The 20437-nt window shown below is 42.4% G+C and overlaps 1 long non-coding RNA gene across 1 annotated transcript; it reads right to left on the reverse strand.

Annotated features, from left to right (window-relative positions):
• Nucleotides 1–1517: 1517 nt before the first annotated feature.
• LOC310828156 lies at nt 1518–19812 on the reverse strand. Its single transcript, XR_014556731.1, has 2 exons — nt 15510–19812; nt 1518–1674 (listed from the first exon to the last, which is right to left on the reverse strand). It is a non-coding gene; the product is annotated as an uncharacterized lncRNA (long non-coding RNA).
• Nucleotides 19813–20437: the final 625 nt, after the last annotated feature.

Genomic DNA, 20437 nt, shown 5'->3' on the forward strand with positions numbered 1-20437 from the left:
GCATATCCTTAAATGTGGATTTTTAATACATATTTAAATGCACATTTACTCTCAAAATGTGCTTGAAACTGCATTGCAATATTTGGAGAAGCATGAAATCTGGTGGATAGCTAAACTGTATTTTGCACATTAATCCAAGATGATTTATTTATTTATTGTATTTATATACCCTTCACCATAAGATTTCAGGGAGGTTCACAGAATAAAAAATACAGGATAGAATCAAGTAAATAATTAAATCAAAACAGCAAAACAACAACCCATCCTTCCCACAGACACATTTAAAAGGCTGTAGAATATTAATCAGCCAAAGGATTGGTTGAAGAGGAATGTTTTCATCTGGTACCTAAAATTATATACTGAGAGAGCCAGTGTGGTGTAGTGGTTTAAGAGCAATGGACTTGTAATCTGGTGAACCAGGTTCGTGTCTCCACTCCTCCACATTCAGCTGCTGGGTGACCTTGGGCTAGTCACACTTCTCTGAAGTCTCTCAGCCTCATTCACTTCACAGAATGTTTGTGGTGGGGGAGGAAGGGAAAGGAGAATGTTAGCCGCTTTGAGACTCCTTAGGGTAGTGATAAACCGGGATATCAAATCCAAACTCTTCTTCTTCTATAATGAAGGTGCTGGACGAACTTCCCTGGAGAGAGCATTCCACCTTAGCCACTATTCGTGTGTTGCCACCCTCTGGAGGTTACATGGAGGAGGCACACAAAGACACAAATACAAGGTAATGGAACTGAAAGCAATAGATAAACTGCAATAAAAGACATTTGGAACCAGCATTGAAATGTGACTTGTCATGATAACAGCGCAGTGCTCAGCACCATCTGCACCTTAGTTTTCGAAGGCCTGCTGTGATTGGGAAGGTCTTTGCATGCCAGTGGAAAGGTAGCAAAGAGAGAGCCAATCTAACCTCTCTTGGGAGGGAATTTGGCAATATGGGAGCAACCACAGAAAAGGATCTCTCATGTCACACCACCAGCTGTGCCTCTAATGTTGATGGGAACAAGAGTTAGGTGCTCACCTGAGGATCTTAGCACTTGGGCAGGTTCATAAGAATCTGCCAAGATCAGGTTTCCAAAGATCTAGCAACAGCTGCTGCCGGTGTTTCCATGTACAACTTGTTCTACTCAGTGACAGCAACTAATAGGAATGTACACGGATCCTCCCAATATTCAATTAAACAGCGACTGGTAGCCAACTTGTTTTGGAAAACAAAACTCAAGCATAGCTTTTATCCAAACAACCACTTGCTGTAAGCCGTGATCTATGTTCTGTAAATGCATATTCAAAAAGCCCAGCCATGGCACTGTGATGTGGAGGCAAGTAGCAGAACCTAATGAATAAAATTGTGACTATTATGCTGATAGCATCTCTATTTCTAATTAAGTACTAATTACCCTCAAAGCTTTTGACTTTTGTTATTCATTTCAGTGTACAATGCTTTATGCCCTTTAATGTTATTTTATTATCAATCTTGTTAATCTCCTCGAAGAAATCCGTATTGAGTCTCATACATCACTGACCATCTTTATTTAGAATGCATTTTTTGGGGTGAGGCTTTTAAAAATGTATATTCCTCGCCTCACAAAAATGAAATAATTTGAAATCAGTCATTGCTTGTAGCTCTGGTTCATCCCATTGAGGAGAATTTATAATCGTTCTAATCCTCTGGAAGAAAATAAAGATAATGAAAGGAAAAATTAAATTCCCTTTAATAAGAGAAAGACCACAAAGAGAATGAGGGAGAGGGCAGGATGGCAGGTGAAATTCATTTCTTAATAAGCACAAAGTGCTGCACTGTGGAATAGCCCAAATTATACTAATGCACCAAGGAATACATTTTCTATTATCTTTTTTTAAAGTGTCCTTGGTAATAGTGGCAGTATATAGAGGCCCCATGTCTAAACACATTAGCCTCAATCCAAGGCTACCTGTGTGGATTCCATATGGCAAACAATGTGTGGAGGGAAACCATTTTAAACTACCGGTATGTTAAACTAGGTAACTGTCTCTCACCAGAGGCAGTGATGGCTACCAACTTGCATGGCTTTAAAAGAAGGTTGGACAAAGTCAAGGAGAAGAAGGCTATCGATCTTCTTTCTTTCTTCTTTGGCGATCACCAAAGTAAGTGGTGATCACTGAGTAAGATGGTCTTCCATAAACACCAAAGTAAGTGGTGATCACTGAGTAAGATGGTTTTCCATAAACACGGTTTTAACAATGAGTCCGTAAGTGACTGTGGAGGCCAATTCTGGATCCACACATCCTTCCCCAGTGGAGACATTGGTTTCCAGGCAGGAGTTGATCATGGTGTGGATTTGCCAAGCGTGCCTTCCTATTAACACGTTTCTCCCTTTCGTCCTGAGTTTGAGTGTCTTCAAAGCCCATGACAAATTATTGGTGTTTATACTACATTTTTAAAAATTTGCCTTGAGATAGTCTTTAAACTTCTTTTGTTGACCACCAGCATTACGCTTTCCATTTTTAAGTTCAGAATAGAGTATTTCAGAATAGAGTAGTTGCTTTGAAAGACGATAATCAATAGTGTAACATTGGAAAATGTCAATCACTTCTCCTACCTGGGAAGTTATCTTTCCACAAGGGCTATCAACAGCAACAAGCCAGCATGGGGAGCACAAAGGCAGTTGCTTCAGACACAAAACTCCTAGGGTGCAAATTTTCAACACCCGGTGCTGCCTCAATGCAGCTGCATGCTTCCATTGCTGGGCTTAAATTGAAAATGGTTTCTCCATGTGAAGCAGGAAGTGACCTCTCCAGACAATGGAATAACAGTTGGGATTCAGGTCATATTGAATCCTAACCCTGTCTTCGGCAGCATTAGGTCCCTCCCTCCCAGTTTGGTGTTATCTGCAAATTTTGTGAGCATCCCCTCACCTTACCAACTACAGATCAAGACATATTTACAGTGTCACACAAATGGATGTAAGCTAGCAAACCCAGGTTGATGTCATTTCAGTAGTGCAAGGGGCAGGGGGACTTCCTTTTATTGGAAGAAGGTATCAAATTAAAAACCAGCTAACCATATACAAGAGAAAGCTCCTTATTTGCCTTAGGTCTGATCCTGCCTGCGTGGTGCTGGGTGCCCTAAGTTCAAATCAGCAGGAACTGTATGTGATGGTACTCAGCTCCTGCCCTCAAGGGCCTTAGCTCACTTGCCAAATCCACTACCCCATCTCGTTCCTTAGCTAACCTAATTAAATCGTTTACTTGATTCAAAACACAGCAAAGCCTGAAAAACCTGCCTCTGCCCTGAGCGCTAAACCAATGCTTGAAACAAGTGTTGGTTTACACAAAGCTTCCTAATTTGTGGCATATTATCATCCTGTTTGTGCAGCCTGCAATGCGCTCCTTGAGTGGTCGCTCTGAAGGTCTCACACAGCGATGACAGGGAATGGGAGATCCTGCCCCCAAATCCCCTCAATTCAGCCTTGTTATTTGGGGTTGGCATGCAGTGCCAACACCACCCTCCACCCGGTACTTACAGTTCGTATTTTGCTTGGTAGTGCCAGGTAGGCAGATAATATCAGATATCACAATTAACAATGTTGTTTTTTTAAAAAAAGAAAAGAAACAAAACAAAACCCTACTACAAAATAAATCATTCAGCTTCGTAAGATTAATAGCAGACACAAATAAGACAGGCAGCAGAAATGAAAATAAAATATCACTGTTTACTTTAGGCCTCCCTAAAAACCTGGGCAAATGGTGGGTGGGGCTGTGTGAGTAAGAAGACAACTAAGTTGTCAGCAGGTCCCATGGAAAAAACTAAGCAGGCTCCAAGCAGAAATGGGTGAATTTGTCAACTTTAGTTTCTCTCTGTTTGTCATTGTTTCAGTCTTAAGCACAGTTCTCAGATTTCCATGTCAGTGTGTGGTTTTTTTAAGTCCTCGTGAAAATTCAAAAGCATTTCACTGCAAATTTCAATTGAGGTTTTGTGTGCAGTTTCATATGCCTTATATACTCAACATTGCAAAGTAATTTTCCTAATGTAAAGCATCATTTTAAATTATTTTCATGAATAAATGCACACATTTGAGAAACCTATTTTGACCAAGCTTCTACTCTCTAGGTACTTAGTAAAGGAGCAATACTGTGCCTGACCCATACCTTGCATTGGACAATCAGGACAGAACAGAGATTCTGTTGATGTCTTGCAATTTCCCCCATAGTAGTAATGAATAATATGATAATATGATTTTACATTGTTGCTCATTTATTATCTTGTTGTAAGCCACTTTATGGATCTTATGTGTTGGAGTGGAGAATTTCCCTCCTCCCTTGAATGAATTGAAATGTAAGCCGAGCAAGGAAGCATCAGGCATGCTTTCTTAAACCACACAATGAGAAAAGTGACTAGATAACTATTCATTTTAGGGCAGGTTGTCAACAGCAGGTCAGCAGTGTACGCTGGGGACAATGCTGCCCTTGACTTCTGGAGAGAAGAAAGCAAGGCGAGGCTTACCTGGTGATTCCCAAACAATAGCAAGAATGACAACAAAATTATACATTAAGTCAATGTTTGGGGAGTCGTCGTAATTAGGCATACCCTACCATTAGCTCCATCCACTCCACCAGTTTTTCCTCACCCACTAAGTAATTTCACCTGAGTAATTCCTTCCACTGATCTCTACCACAAGCCCCGGAGACAGAGCAATGCATTATCTATCCATCTTGGCTAATTATACATTCCCTTTGGTGGAAGCTTCTGAATGCCCTATAGCTCACATATTTAACTCGAAGCTGCTATGCAGCATGACGTCTCTAAAGGGTCAGCTCAGACAACTAGCTCAAATGATGGCCTCCACCATTACTGTACAGCTGGTGTGAGAAAAGAGCTTCACCCATACTGACGTCCTGCTCCCTTGGCCTGTCAGTCCACTTCCCCCAGCATGTTGGTCAAGGTTCAGCGTTGAATGTGGTTTGCAATGGCACACCAACTTGCACACCAATCTGACAACTTCCAGTCCTGTGTCACATGGAATCTCCCATGGTAAGCAGGAGATGAGAGGCAAGACAAAGAGCTTTGCATGGTACCCTGAAAGAGTTTAATCTGTGAGGCATTGTTCCTCTTTATCTAGTCTTGAAATGTATTAAGATGCCAGATGGATGGATTGGGTTCGGAGCAACTGTCTGTTTAGTATTGTCCAAGACTGGTGATTATTGTCAGACTTTGGCTATAGGAGCTTAGAATGAAACTATTAATCATAAAACATCCCAGTTCCACAAGCGGCAAATTTCTCACATGGATACAGAGCCCACAAGAATGACGATAGGGGTGACAAGGGAGACCCCGGAACACTGCACATTCCAAATAAATGTCCAGGTCTTATATGAAGGGAGGAATTGCCCCAATGTGGAGAATATTCTGTGCTTGCATTCTGACCTCCAGGGAAGCAGGCACATCTCCCTTCTTCACAGAAGAAGCAAAAGTCATTTATTTCCTCTGTCACCACTTCAGAGTTGTAGCAGTCAGTGGCGCATGGTGATGGCGCTTGCCTGACCTCCCTTTGCCTGAGTCTTGGCAGCTTGCTGGGAGGGAGAGTGGTTGTGAGGGGCAAGATAGCTGTGAGGTCAATGTGGTTCAATTGCAGGTGAAGGAGTGCCAGACGGGTTCCTGTTTGCACTGTGCTTTCCTCACCACCACTTTGCCCTTCTCCATCCCAGTAAACTGTACCACCCCCTGTCAGCCAACCATTTTGTGCAAACCAGGCACAATGCCAATGATGTATTTGCTCACCCCATATTGTACTTTGGGGTTGAGAGGAATTTTCTCCATACTTTTGTCAATCAGTCAATCTCTTTTACTGGCATAGAAAAAGTGCATGGTATACCTGGATCAGAACACAACACAGTTAATGAAACATAGTGGGAGATACTTTAGGATAAAACTGTCCATACTTGTAGTAGATGATCCATCACATATATTCCCCTAAGGGAGACTGGCACAGATGTTTATTTGTTAGAACTTATACCTGAGCTTTCCAGACAAAGAGGTTGGATCCAGCTAAATTCTGCTGAGAGTAGGGTAAAGGTAAAGGTAAAGGACTCCTGACAGTTAAGTCCAGTCATGAATAACTCTGGGGTTGCGGTGCTCATCTCGCTTTACTGGCCGAGGGAGCCGACATTTGTCCGCAGACAGTTTTTCTGGGTCATGTGGCCAGTATGACTAAGCTGCTTCTGGCGAAACCAGAGCAGTGCACAGAAACGCTAATTACCTTCTCGCCGGAGCAGTACCTATTTATCTACTTGCGCTTTGATGTGCTTTCGAACTGCTAGGTTGGCAGGAGCTGGGAGCAAACAACAGGAGCTCACCCTGTTGTGGGGATTCGAACTGCTGACCTTCCAATCAGCAAGCCCAAGGCTCAGTAGTTTACACCACAGCGCCACCTGAGTCCCTGAGAGTAGGGTAGACCCATTTAAATTAATGGACGTTAAATTAGTAATGCCCATTAATTTCAATGGGTCTACTCTCAGGATGACTAACTTTGGACACAACCCAAGGCATCTAAGTATAGATTCTGAAAATACTGTCTACTTGTAGTCATTTGGAACATTCTACTATATTTTCTTTAGTCTCCATTTGCGTAAGTCAGTGTAACTCCATTTAATAAATCTGCAACATATTGCATCAACAAAAAAATTGGCCCACCATGCCCAAAGTACAGCTTGAAGTGGATAAAGCTGTTGAAAAATCCATTAATTAAAAAGGAAGCACAACTCTTTGCTACCTTTTAATGAATTTTTAAATATAAATTCTGACGATTCTGAATGTTAGCATAAAATGTAATCTGTTCTAACTCACATAGTTCAGTGAAGCTGGAATTCATTTGATTAATTCACTTCAGCTTCCCTTAATTCATTTAGTTTGCTTGTTTATCAAAGTGGAAGCCAACTCAATGTATCAAATGAAGGTGAATAGAACCACCTTGAATGGCTATGTGAAAGAAGCAAATTAAATGAAATCCAGCAAAGCAGGTTTAACAGATTGCTAAGTACTGATCAGCAAATCATCAATGCGCTAAGTAGAAAGGAAGTTACAACCACACTGCAAAGTTTATTGCACAATTCTCCATCAAAATTTGCAATAAAGAAAGCCAGGAAACTGTACCAAAGGCTGACTTTAAAACAGTAATATGGAATGCCAAACTTTTTTTTTTTTTTAATGCAAGGCATGAAAAGCTTTGCAAACCACCTGCAAACTTATCTCCAGAATTTGAAAACGATGCTTGTGAGATCTGGGATTCATCATGTATGCGATTCAGTTGGTGCATTCATTCCTCCATTGTCCAAAAGCTATTGCATAGCGCGAACATTTTCTTTTTTAATTCAAGTTGCAAATTGTGCTCCCTTTAAATGACATCTGCTCATTAGCAACACAATCGTGCTACTTTCAGGCAGGAGTTTTGGATGACTCAGGGATCTAATCATGGTGTACTCTCGGTATGCTTGTCTTGCCTCTCACACATATCTGTCATTCCATAAGCACATGAGGTCTATATTACATGGATCAAGAGTCCTCCGTGAGGACCTGGGCAGAGAAGAGCAAAAGCATCTCTGCAAAATAATCAATAAGGATGTTTTTCCTGAAGTTTGCAGGACTCATGCCTGGGGATGCACTTGAGGCTTGGCAATGCTTGGCTCAAATGGAAGGTGAGAACCAGGAGCCAGTGAAGACTTCCCTGGTTCTTCAGGGGGCCCACAAGATGCAGGCCACAAATGTTTCTGGGTAGGCAATTAATTTTGGGGAAATTAAATTGGGGCTTGTGGTTGCTCCATTGCATATTACTTTGGGGAAAACATTGATTTAATCTATCTAGACATTGTTTGGGGTGTAATGAATTGAGATGACTGAAAGAGAACTGAATCTGATTTTAAAAGGATCTGTAGGGAGATTAACTTGGGTAAATGAACCAAATAGGAACCCATTTGGGCTGGGGTGCAAATTCATCGAAGGATTTGCCCAGAGAGATTTGGATGGGAAATCAGATGGCTTGACTTCTGTGACATGTGGTCTCCACCTCTGCATCTGTACATGCACATTAGCATATGCAAAAGTTATGCAAATTTGTCTGTCTTGTGTACTAAATCTTTTAAGTACCTAGCAACACCCCAAGCCAAAGAAGATTTCCCAGGCTTAACCTTGCACTGAAGGGCTGATGCTGGGGGAACTGTTTGTTGCTAGAGGGCCAACAGCCATATTCCACAGGGGCCTCTCTTGCCAGAAGAGTAGATGGGATTTTGGTTCCCATCCTTGGAAATCAGCCTCTCTGCAAATGTATGCACTGTCTCTATCTATTTGCATGAAGGCTGGTTTGTGAAAATGCTGTAGCATAAACATAAAAGGCATGTGCAAGTCTAAAACTTTATATTGGTTTTATATCAGGATAAGCCAAATGGTCACCCAAAGAACCCTGGGAACTGGAGTTAGGGAAGAGTGCTGAAGATTCTCTGTTGGAGATCCACCATGCTTTTCACAAAGCTATGTACCTGGGTACTTTGTGGTAGAAGGTGTTCAAGGGCATTACCATTAAACTAGGTCGCTGATGTATAGTAAGAATGGGGAGATGTTCTCAGCTTGATGGCCACCTTCTCTCATGGGCAACATTCTGAGGGCCACCTACCAGATGCAGGTGGGTCCAGAGGCAAAACTGGCTGTGATCAGAGGATAAAGTGGGCAGACCCAGAGGCATAAGAGGAGTAATGAGTGTGAATCTAACCTTTGTCTAGTCGACTGCATTCCAGGTACAGTGGTACCTCAGGTTACATACGCTTCAGGTTACATACACTTCAGATTACACACTCCGCTAACCTAGAAATAGTGCTTCAGGTTAAGAACTTTGCTTCAGGATAAGAACAGAAATCGGGCTCCAGTGGCGCGGCGGCAGCAGGAGGCCCCATTAACTAAAGTGGTGCTTCAGGTTGAGAACAGTTTCAGGTTAAGTGCGGACCTCCGGAACGAATTAAGTACTTACCCCGAGGTACCACTGTAAATGAAAGTCGGCTATTTCTTCACATGCACACACACACACACACACACACACACACACACACACACACTCATCTCTCCATCAAATACTGTAAATACTTGCAGCCTATTTAAGGATTTCATTGACTGCCTTTTTCTGCATGCAGCTGGAAGTTATTGCACACCCTTGGGACTGCAGCTGCCTCGACTTTCTCTGTGCAATGCAGAGAAATGAAGGAAGCTCTTCAGCTCGAATCTATCTATACACACCTCGGCACATGTGCTTATGTGATGTGTAATATGGCTACCTTCCTGCCGATATACGTAGGAAGGGAGAGAAAGAGATCAGTAGCCTACTTGACTAATATGCTGCATTTGATGCTATTATAGAACACTGTGATTATACAAGGCGAACTATGTATTTTTAAAGGGTTGAACTGGAAGATTACAGTTTTATGAGGCAATTGCTTTTGGAGCTGGTAATATGTAATATTTAAATGCATGAAGTGAGAACGAAAGAAAGTGTCAGAGATTCCCTTCTTCTTCATCTGCAAAGGATGTCATCTATTCTCTACTGATTTGCAGTTCTCTACAAATGAAAAAGAAATAGCTCTTCCTTAGCAATAATTTAAAAGTCTCCAGAGGATATATCAAGAGAGACCTAGATTGACTCTGACAAGTCTAAATCCTGTCCCTGACATTTCATTCTGCCTTTCACCTCTGTTAGATAAAATATCCATATTTTAATGTAGCAACATTTAATTTTTCTTTTTGAGTGCATCCCTATGGTCCTTGGGATGAGAGGAGGGGGCAAAGCAATAGAAAACCTTGGACATCTCCCTATCCATGGGCAGCCAGTGGATGTCTTGTCCAGGCTGCTGGGGATAGATCTAGGGATATAAATTCTTCTGATACAGCCCTAGGGATGTGGGAGAAAGTCAGTTCAGTTCACATTCTAATCAGAACTTACCTAATTCATACTTCTCGAACCAATCAACAAACTGAAACACAGCTGTCCTTTGAAATTCTGAATTTTTCAGTGCAGTTCTCCAACCAAATCATGCTTACGAAAAAGTATTAGAAGAATGTATGCATAAAATAGCGTGATATTAGGAGAAATCACTTGCTAACAGTATTATACTGACTATTATAATCTGAATATGAAAACGTATACATTAGGAGCAATGCACACTAAAAAACCATAGAATCATAGAAGTGCAGAGTTGGGCGGGACCAGTGCTTCCCGTCTCCAGCTGTTTTTGAACTACAATCCCCATCATCTCTGACCCTAGGGCTAGCTAGGGAAGATGGGAGTTGTAGTCCAAAATCAGCTGGAGACTCAAGGTTGGGGAACACTGATCTAGTCCAACCCCTGCAATGGAGAAATCTTTAGCCCAATGTGGGGCAAGAACTCACAACCCCAAGGTTAAGAGTCATATGCTCTACTGACTGAGCTATTTTGCAGGTAACGCTGATGATGATACATATATTTTAATGCATCTTTTGTCTGGTGTGGTGTTTCCACAATGTGGAGTGTGGTCTTGAAGGACCAAACAGGGAGAGGGTTCAATTGTGCTGTATATTGCAGCCCCTCACTATAGATTTTTAATGCAGAGCTGAGGAACACTGAATATGGATGTCCATGCCCACCCTTCTCCAACCACACCCCCTACCAGGCTAGCATGTTTTGAGCTGGATTGTGATAATACTTCTTGCTTTCAAGGCTTGTGGATAGAGGCAGGTACATGAAGGTGTGTTGAAAGTATCCCAGGGTAGAAAGGTAAATTTACATCCGTTGCTCAGTCCACATTTGCCCCTGGCTCAGCTCGCCATTAGCATGTGCCCCCCCCCCCCCAGGTTTCCCAGAAGCGAATGTGGTGCTCGGTCTGAAATAGATTCCCCAAGCCTGTATTAGTGCAATTATCAGGGATGGGTTACAACTTAGTATTCATGTATGCAATGACAGTCACCAGGATGCTGGTAGCCCAGAACTGGAAAGACAACAAGGTCCCTTCCAGAGTGGATTGGCAGAATAAATTTCCGGACTATGCAGAAATGGCAAGAATGACCGGGGAAATCAGAAATCAGGAAGACCAAAATTTTAATAAAGAATGGGGAAAATTTATATTATATTCAGAGGACCACTGTAAACATTAGAGCTCCTGTAATGTAACAAAGATTTTGGATATCATGGATAACTGGAAAATTGGAGTGACGTATGATATGCAGTAGAAAAGGTCAAACAAAGAACCCATGGAGGGAGGAGTGCAGTCTAAAGATTCAGAAGAATCTTGTTTATTTGAGTTTTTTTAAAATCTATGATTGTGAACGTTAATATTAATTTGTAAAAGCTAATATGTTTTTTTTAAAAAAAAAAACCTTACATTTCCAAATGCTCAATATGAAATTTACTGCAAATACAGGTATCTGTTTCAGAACAATGAATTGGTATATTCCTCTGCTGCATTTTAACATTTGTGGGCAGTCGTCATCCCCCCCCCATTTTCAAGATTGAGTAGAATTAATACCCCCTCTCCCAAACCAAGGTTCATTAGATGAAGCTAAAGTGATCAAATCCTCTAGGGGATCAAATATAATGTTGCAAGACAAGAGGCTTACAACGCAGTGCTAATAAGATTAAGTGAAAGGAATCAAAGCCAATTTATGTTTGGCAGTTTGGGGAATAACATTTGTGTCAAGATGCGCAGTAATCATCTAAACATGGGAATAATCTACCTCATAATTAAACAACAACAAACCTTTGTCAATAGTGCACAATTCTTGAAAGTCGGCAGAGGCGGTGTTAGTGTAAACAAAGACTAAAAAGGGTTCTTGAAATCCAGAGGCCAGAAATGTTATTTGCTAACAAAACGTAACAGGCATCTGCATAGCAGAATGTGGATGTTTATCGATTAGATGAGACTAGGCGATTTTCAGTGAGCTGGGTGACATGCCACTATATGGAAGTTAATCAGCTGTGTGCCAGATAGAGAGCCATCACCCCATTTACTATTTTTTATGCCTTAAGCCAGGAGTTGCCAATGTGGTCCCACAGGTGCAGTGGTGCCCTTGAGGTCTTCTCCTGGTAACCACTAAGTCTCCAAGTCCCCCCTCCATATATATGTAGATACACATACATATATACACTTGAAGCTTCCGATTGGGCATATGTGGAGTACAAAAGAATTCAGTGGGTTATTTTACTCTTCTGTTGGCTTAGTCATGCTAAAAACTCTTTTCTAATCCCTCAGAATGCCAAGGCAGCTAGCCCAAGGTTAGCACCACACACACAGTTAGCTTCACACATGAAAGGGGAGAGGAATGGGTTGTGTGAGTACTCTCTTTTGAGACTTTAAGTGTAATGTGCAAAAGAGGAATTTGCACTTACCTCCCACAGAGAGCTATGTGAAGAATCTGAAGTCTGAGCATCCCACTGCTCCAAAAATGCCTTAGTCTCTCACCCATACATTACATCTGATGACTCTTCTTAAGCTGAATTCATACCACCAGCCCTGGATTGCAGTTTGTCAGGTGCTGGGTCGTGCCCTTTATTCCACAGTCCCCAAAGGGCAGCACCTATGGTTTACTGTAGATGTGTTGCACTTGCTCCTCCCAGGCCTGGAAAGGGGTTAGTTTAACCTCCGGTTTGCTAGTAAAACTGAATTACTGTGTCGTTGTTAAATGATGCGTGTCAAAAAGGTATGTCACCAACATGAAAAGTTTGGAAAGCTCTGCATCGAGGGCTTTACGATAAGATATGATACGATAATCTTCATTGTCATTGTCCCATACAGAACAACGAAATTGAAAAAAAAATCTACATAAGACATTCAAAAACCAACAAGCCTGCTATCCCAACTATCCCAACTTGGTTAGTCCCCTAAAAACTCTGATACCCGATTTTATTAAATACAACATACTCCCGTAGTGACTCCTTACACTGCATTTTAAACCCAAATCGCATTTGGATAGAAACTTTATATACTAATAGTAACACCTTAGACTTGGTTTGGTGGCAGATTAGCAACCAGTGCAGGCCTCTGAGCACAGGTGTTATATGTTGTCAGGGTCTCACTTCTGTCAGCAACTGTACTGAAGTACATTCCACACTCACTGCAGCTTCTGGGTCAAGTGCAAGAGAAGCCCCACATACAGCGCAGTGTCAGGTCATGGCTTCTGCTTCAAGGGTGGAGATACAGACATCACCCTTCTCCCTGCTGGAGGCCTCAGAGCATGCACAAAGAATAACAAGACACATGAGGAATCATCTTCCACCCAGCAAGGAGTCGACTGATATACCTGGTGGCATGTGAAGATGGAGCCTGGTAATTTCATGTTTCTGCCTGAAGCATTTCCTAAATCCTGTATTTCTGCCATCACACGTGATAATTGCTGGCATTTTTTTTTTAAAAAAGCTGCTTCTGCTGCTTATCCTGATTGCTCCCGGTGATAAATCTGTGCCTTACTGCAATTGTTTCTTTCATTGGTTTAATGAAATTGATATAAATGTCTCAATCTCTCTCTCTCTCTCCTCTCCCTTTTGCAAAAAATAAAAATAAAAAAAAATAGTGAAGCTAATGTGTTACTTGAGGAAATGTGATCCTGCTATTTTGAGAGTAATTAAAATGTTTCACCAAGCAGACGACAGATGTGATAACATGCGACAAGGTTAGGGACTCCATGGGTGTGATTCACAAGCATATATATTAGCCTTAATCCACTAATGAATTTGTATTATTAGTTGGAGGAAAGATAAAAAATTTCATGGATGCTCATTATCTCCTCATACATGGGAAGCAGCTTTTCACGGAGAAAGGAAAGAATCTTGCTCTTTTCACAAAGCTTTCTGGCTCTCTTCTCACAAGCAAGTTCAAAATTGGATGGCTACAACATCAAGTTACGACATCACCACTATTGCACTACCAGTGAGACCTGCAACAAAATTTTGCAGTGTGAAGGGCTCCTTTCACTGTCCCATTTTGTCAGCCATTGCTAGAAATGGGGAAGAAGCTCAACTCAGATTGCATGTAAAGGAAAACCGTCATCATTTGCGCTTTCCATAACAATGCAGAAACAATGCACAAACCAAAATTGAAATTTTCACTTCTTCAAATTTTGCAATGCAATTGTCCAGCTAAGTAACGTGTATACAGGGAAGTTAAAATGCACATATTAGTGAAAGTAACATATAAAAATCTACATATTTGGCAAAAATTGCAATAGTATGCTGGCAAAATTTCATGATGACTTTTTAAAGAATTGCAAACAGAAATGGGAAGAACTCTGCTTAAGATTGGAAAAACGAGAAGCTGAAAGAAACTGAAATTGACAGATTCACCCATCCTTAGCTATTCCCTCTTTTATGTTATTCCATTCCTCTCTCACAAATGGTATGCAGTTAATTGATGTGGATGGAATGGTTGAATTCATATATTAATACAAATGATGTGTTTGTTAACTAGAGTTGGCCCACCAGTGCCTTCCTCCTGTGAGAAATAAAGGTTCAGGAGGTCCCTAAGTTATTGTGGACCTAAGCTGCTCAGGGCTTTGCAAATTAATACAATAATATTGAACTTGGCTTTGTAATGGATGGGCAGACAATACAAGTTATTTTACAATGCTGTCATATCTTATCAGCCAGGTGACCCCATCAGCTGTCTGGTTACTGAATTCTGCATCAGCTACAGCTTCTGGACTAGGCCGAAGGAGACTCCCACATAAAGCACATTGCAGTAATAAAGACTTGAGCAGAGGTAGGCAACCTAAGGCCCAGGGGCTGGATGCAGCCCAATCGCCTTCTCAATCCAGCCCGTGGACGGTCCGGGAATCAGTGTGTTTCTACATGAGTAGAATATGTTCTTTTATTTAAAATGCACATCTGGGTTATTTGTGGGGCATAGGAATTCGTTCATATTTTTTTCTTTCAAAATATAGTCCTGCCCACCACATGGTCTCAGGGATGGTGGACTGGCCCACGGCTGAAAAAGGTTGCTGACCCCTGGACTTGAGCTTACCAGCACATGGACTATAATAGTCAAGCTACTCCTGTCCAACAACAGCAGTAGCTGTAAAATCAGACAAAGCTGGTGGCAGAGTTGTTTCTAGGAGTCCTCCCAAGCTATGTACCTCCTCCTTCAGAATGGGTGGAGAAACGAAGGCAAGGGCATCAGGGTCAGAGGAGGAGGAGGAGGAGGAGGGGGAACAGTGTTGAGAAGAAGAAGAAAGATGTGCCAAAGAGCATCAAAACTATATGAATGTTGGTGGCTGTGGTGTCTGTAGTAATTTGTTGCAATAAATGTTACACTTTTCAAGGTTCTTGTATTAATTTTCAAAACCCTGAAAAATTTGGCCCAGGATACCTCAAGTACAATTTTTTTAAAATAAATATTGTTTTAATCAATTACCCATTAATAATAGTCCAGTTAATAACATATAAAATCATACCAAATCATAAATCAAATTATACATTCCAAATTAAAAGCCAATTAAACATTCTGAATCAAATAATTTCAAGTACCATTTAAACCTTGCCTGGTCGCTGTGGTCTTTAAAGGAGTCACTGTTTGTGGTCCCCCATAGTGCAGATGCTTGTATCCACCAGGAGCCATGCATCTAGTATTATGGGCTCCAATTTTACAGAACTGCCTTCCAGTTGTGGGCAGACAGGCCCCATCCCTGCTGAACATCTGGCAACTCCTGAAAACCGTTTTTTAAAGAAATAAAAAATCAGTTTTAATTAATTTTCTAGTTTTAACTGATTTATCGTTCTTGTACTGTATCTTTGAGGCTATTGTAGTTAAGTGCCATGTAAGTTGCTCAAATAAATAAATAGATAGATAACACATTGGAAGTGAGTGCTGGCATAAGCGTCTGTGTGGCACAGCTTTAAGACTGACGCCTACGCATGTATGCTCACTGTAGGAACTGAACAAGTTCCCTTATAATGAGTCAGACCATTGGTCCATTTTTGCATAGCATCATCTACAATTAGTAGCAGCGACTCGTTCTCAGCCCTACCTCTGGGGGGAGACCAGAGATTGCACCACAGAATTTTTGCATGCAAATCATGTACTCCGCCACTTCAGCTACGGCCCACACACACCCATTGCATACATCACTTATTTACAATGTCATTACTAATATGAGAGTTAATATCTATTACAAATATATTTGTGTAAGAGCGAAATTGTGTTTTATGCATGTGGTGGAAAGCCCAATGAGTAATCTCTTTGATTAAATGTTAGAAAGTGTATGATGCAGAATTATTGCTCGGGATTGCTTTGCAATCCTTACACCTAGTCGAAGTGGATGCCCAGGTTTGAGCTGTGGGAAGGGGGAGATCTTTCCATATCCCCCCCCCCATACTACCCAGCATGATCAGATAGCTAGGCAGGCACAGAATCGCCCCGATGGATTCAATAGATCTTGGGATGTTAACTAACGTACAAGAATGGCATGTAATATCTTCTTTGCCAGCTGCTTAAAATATGGGCTAGGAGGATCAGAGAGATTTACCACACAGATAAATGTCATGTTGCACAAAATAATTGGAATGCAATGAGAACTACATTATGCAAGCAACATCCTCCATCCAGTCAATGGAGTTGTAATGTGTAATTACTATGCTATGAGTAAATGTGAGCGAATCGCATCTTTGAGACTTCTCAGATGCGGGGTTGAGCCTCCTATGGCAAGAGGTAAGACTGAAAATTCCCAGGTGCTGACTGAGAGGTGGTGGTCCACAGAGGCAAGAGGTCACCCCGCTCCCATGCAAACTGATGTGGAAATAGGGTGAACTGAACATACGACTGGAACAGTTAGAAACTAACGCTGGCAGATTCACCCATCCCTACTTACGATTCATCGAGCCATCATGGTCCACCACCTGTATTGAAGCTTCCCAGGTGCTTGACAACACATGTGGGTTTCCCCCTTCTTTTTAATAGAATCGTAGAGTTGGAAGGGACCCTGAGGAACATCTAGTCCAACCCCTTGCAATGCAGCTGTCCCATACGGGAATCGAACCTGCAACCTTGGCACTGTCAGCAGCAGGTTCTAACCAACTGAGCTACCCAGGCTGCATTTCTGCTACCATGTTATCCAAGGGACCCTGCCAAGCCCAGTCCAGCTTACAGATGGTGCCTTCATGTGCCTTCAGATTGTATCATCCCATTCTGGTCAAGCATAATGAGCAAGCAGTTTACTAAGGGTCCTTTGGACACCATCAATGGCTTTGTACCATGTTGGGCAGGCTTGATCAAAATGAAAATAAATCCTGATTGCTTTCTCTCTCCTTTTCCTCCTCTCAGATCTCTTGCCAATTACACAGCGCTCAAGCCGTGCAGCTGATTGGTAGTACAAATCTTAGAACCCCCTTGCAATGACTAACAGTCCTAATTATGATTTTGGAGTGATAGAATTCCAGGCCTGGGGAGCTTTTAACTGTGCAGACCAGGGAGGTGAAAGGTCAGCACCACAATAACTGCAATCGCCTTTGCTTCTCAACAGAGCGAAGTACGTGTTAATGAGAGTTAGACCTCAATGCCAGTTCATAGCGTTTCACTGCAGTCTCTTTAATGACCAAGAAAGCATGTTACTCATTTTCCCATGTCATGGCACTGATTGCAAAGCACACACTGCAAAGCACACACTTGGTTTTGAAAGATTTTGCCCTTTGGCAATCTGTGTACTCCTATGGGGGGGGGTGAACACATTGCCCTTTTCTTTTCTTCTTTGGTTCTTCCTCCCCCCCCCCTTCGGAACTTTGTAATTTATTACATTCCTTTCTTGCATGTACATGCACCTTGGCACTGTGCTGCTTTCTCACCGAGATTTGGGGAAGATCATGACGGGACACGTTTGCTGGAGGATGGCAAGGAGGTATTTGTATGCAAGCGCTAAGCAGAGAGTCCAAAATTGCCTATATATGGACAGGCGGCTTAAGCAGGAACCCAGGGAGGGAGCTGAGAGACATTTCAGTTGAGTTCTTACACTGAAATGGGATGCTTACAGAGACAGATGTGGAGAGAGCACACGAAGCCAGGATGATGAAAGAAATTGAGCACTCTCACTCTGCTGGTTTCCAGAAATCAAAAAGTATTTTTTCTCATTTAGCAGAGCAGAAACTTCCTCCTCCCAACACAACATTGTGCATATTTACAAAAGGATTATAGGCTTTTTTTAAAAAAAGAAGTCTCACTGTACATCAGACTTCACCAATGTGGGGCCCTCCAGAGGTTTGGGAGGACAACTCCCAACAGCCCTTGCAGTGTTGGCTGGGGCTGATGGAAGTTGTGGTCCTAAACATCTGGAGGACTTCATGGTCCAAACATCTGGAGTTGTGGTGTTGGACATCTGGATAACACCAGGTTGGCAAAGCTTGCCTTTCACAATTGTCATTTTTTATTATTATTTTGCATAGCCAAACCACTCAGTACACCACTGCATCAAGTTAACTAGGTCATCATCAAGAGGCAGAATTGGTTCATACAATGGAGCAGAGCAGAGCTATAATCTCCTGGCAGCAACGACTCCTGGCAGCAGAAAGGGGTACGATGGCAGGGGGGTTGAGGCCATGTGGGTGTACCAGTAGAAGGCTGGTTTGGCTCCTCCGGTGCACCATTGTAGCCCTGATCTCACCACTGTCTCCAAGCAAGTAGCAGTGATGGCGCTGAGAGAAGGCTATTGCTATGATTCAGCCACACCAGGTGATCCACTGCTGTCAAGAGGCTTAACGAGATCCCAGGATAATCATGGGGTTGTCTATTATCTAGGTACTTTATTTTAATTATACAAACTGTTCAATATGAAGATTTAGATCACTTGCAACTCAGTCTAGGGCCGGCCCAGTCATGCAGCAGGGTGAAACAATCTGGTTCACCATGAAGAGCAGGTAGATGAAGATGAGAACTGGCACATCATTCAAGCTCTAATTCAGGTGGCAAAATGTATTGGGCTGGCACATCCCCAAAGCTTATATGATTTTAAGGTCACAATGACTTCAATGGGACTTTCATATAAATATACGCATAGTATAACAGCTTTATAGCTGTTGCAGTCTTCCTGTTTTGGGTGGCATACTCTGGTCACAGCTTGCCTCATCATCCATTTTATGAATGACATTTGCCATTCACTGCTATCTCACCACCAGAACCTGCTAGACTTGCAGAGCGGGATCTTACATTGGCCCAGGCCACAAGTAACCTCAAGCACTGCTGGATCTTGCCTTGCTTGCCTGGTGACATCCAGTTGCCAGAGGAGACAGGGCTCCTCCAACAGTTATGCAGAAGAGGGCAATTAAGCCAGAGCTGCTGTGTATCTGACTCCACAAGCGACAATCATCTGTTTGAAGGAATCCTCTATTTGAAATCCTCTGTCTGGCCCAAGCTCGGTTTAAATGTAAAGAGCAGTAAGAAGGAAAGGCACAGGTCTTGCTTATCCATCAATAGGTAGCAGAACCTGCAGACATGGACTTGGCAGGCACACAGATCACTGGTAAAAATGCATTGCATTTCTATTTAATTTAGAGTAATATTTTCTAACTTTGGATGTATTTATACGTATAAAAGCATATACAGATTCTATGCAAACCCATCTCGTCTTTTTTCTAGCATTGCAAAGGGGCCGTCCTTATTTCAGCAAATGTAGTTTGCATGTTCAGCTACATCTGTTGAAATACCTTCTTCTACACAACTGTTAAAGGTGCAGGAGCCCTGTTTTCTATGGCCACTGACCTCCAAACCTGTAGCAATGAAGGAATACTGGTGACCATGCCCTAACCATGTTGGAGTCCTGAAGCATGTGTATTCTTTAGGCCTAGAACGCCCTATGGACATGCTTGGATTACCCAAAGTTCCCCCCATCTGTCAGGGACTGGACTTAGGGGGATGAAACTGAGGAGGAATGGTGGAGACCGCACCCCTCCTCCTGAACCTTCTAGAGAAGAGGAAGGCAGTATTGAATTACAGCAGTGGTTTGAGGAAGGTCACAGCTCAGAGACAGGCGAACAGAAGAAGAAGAAGAGTTTGGATTTGATATCCCACCTTTCACTCCCCTTCAGGAGTCTCAAAGTGGCTAACATTCTCCTTTCCCTTCCTCCCCCACAACAAACACTCTGTGAGATGAGTGGGGCTGAGAGACTTCAAAGAATTGTGACTGGCCCAAGGTCACCCAGCAGCTGCATGTGGAGGAGCGGAGACGCGAACCCGGTTTCCCAGATTACGTGACTACCGCTCTTAACCACTACACCACACTGGCTCTCGAACAGAAGAGTTGGGAGAAGTGAAGGGGGAGACAAAGCAGCCAGCTGACACGTTATCACTGGAGAGAATTTCTAGCCCCCCTTCCTCCAGAACCCGGCATCCATTGAAAGTGGAAGAGCAAAGAACTTAGAGACTTCACCATAAGAGGAAGTGCTGTTGCTAGGAAGGGAAGGTGGAGGAGCTC

The sequence above is a fragment of the Podarcis gaigeae genome (genome assembly GCF_964106915.1).
Source record: "Podarcis gaigeae genome assembly, chromosome: 12".
Classification (NCBI taxonomy): domain Eukaryota; kingdom Metazoa; phylum Chordata; class Lepidosauria; order Squamata; family Lacertidae; genus Podarcis; species Podarcis gaigeae.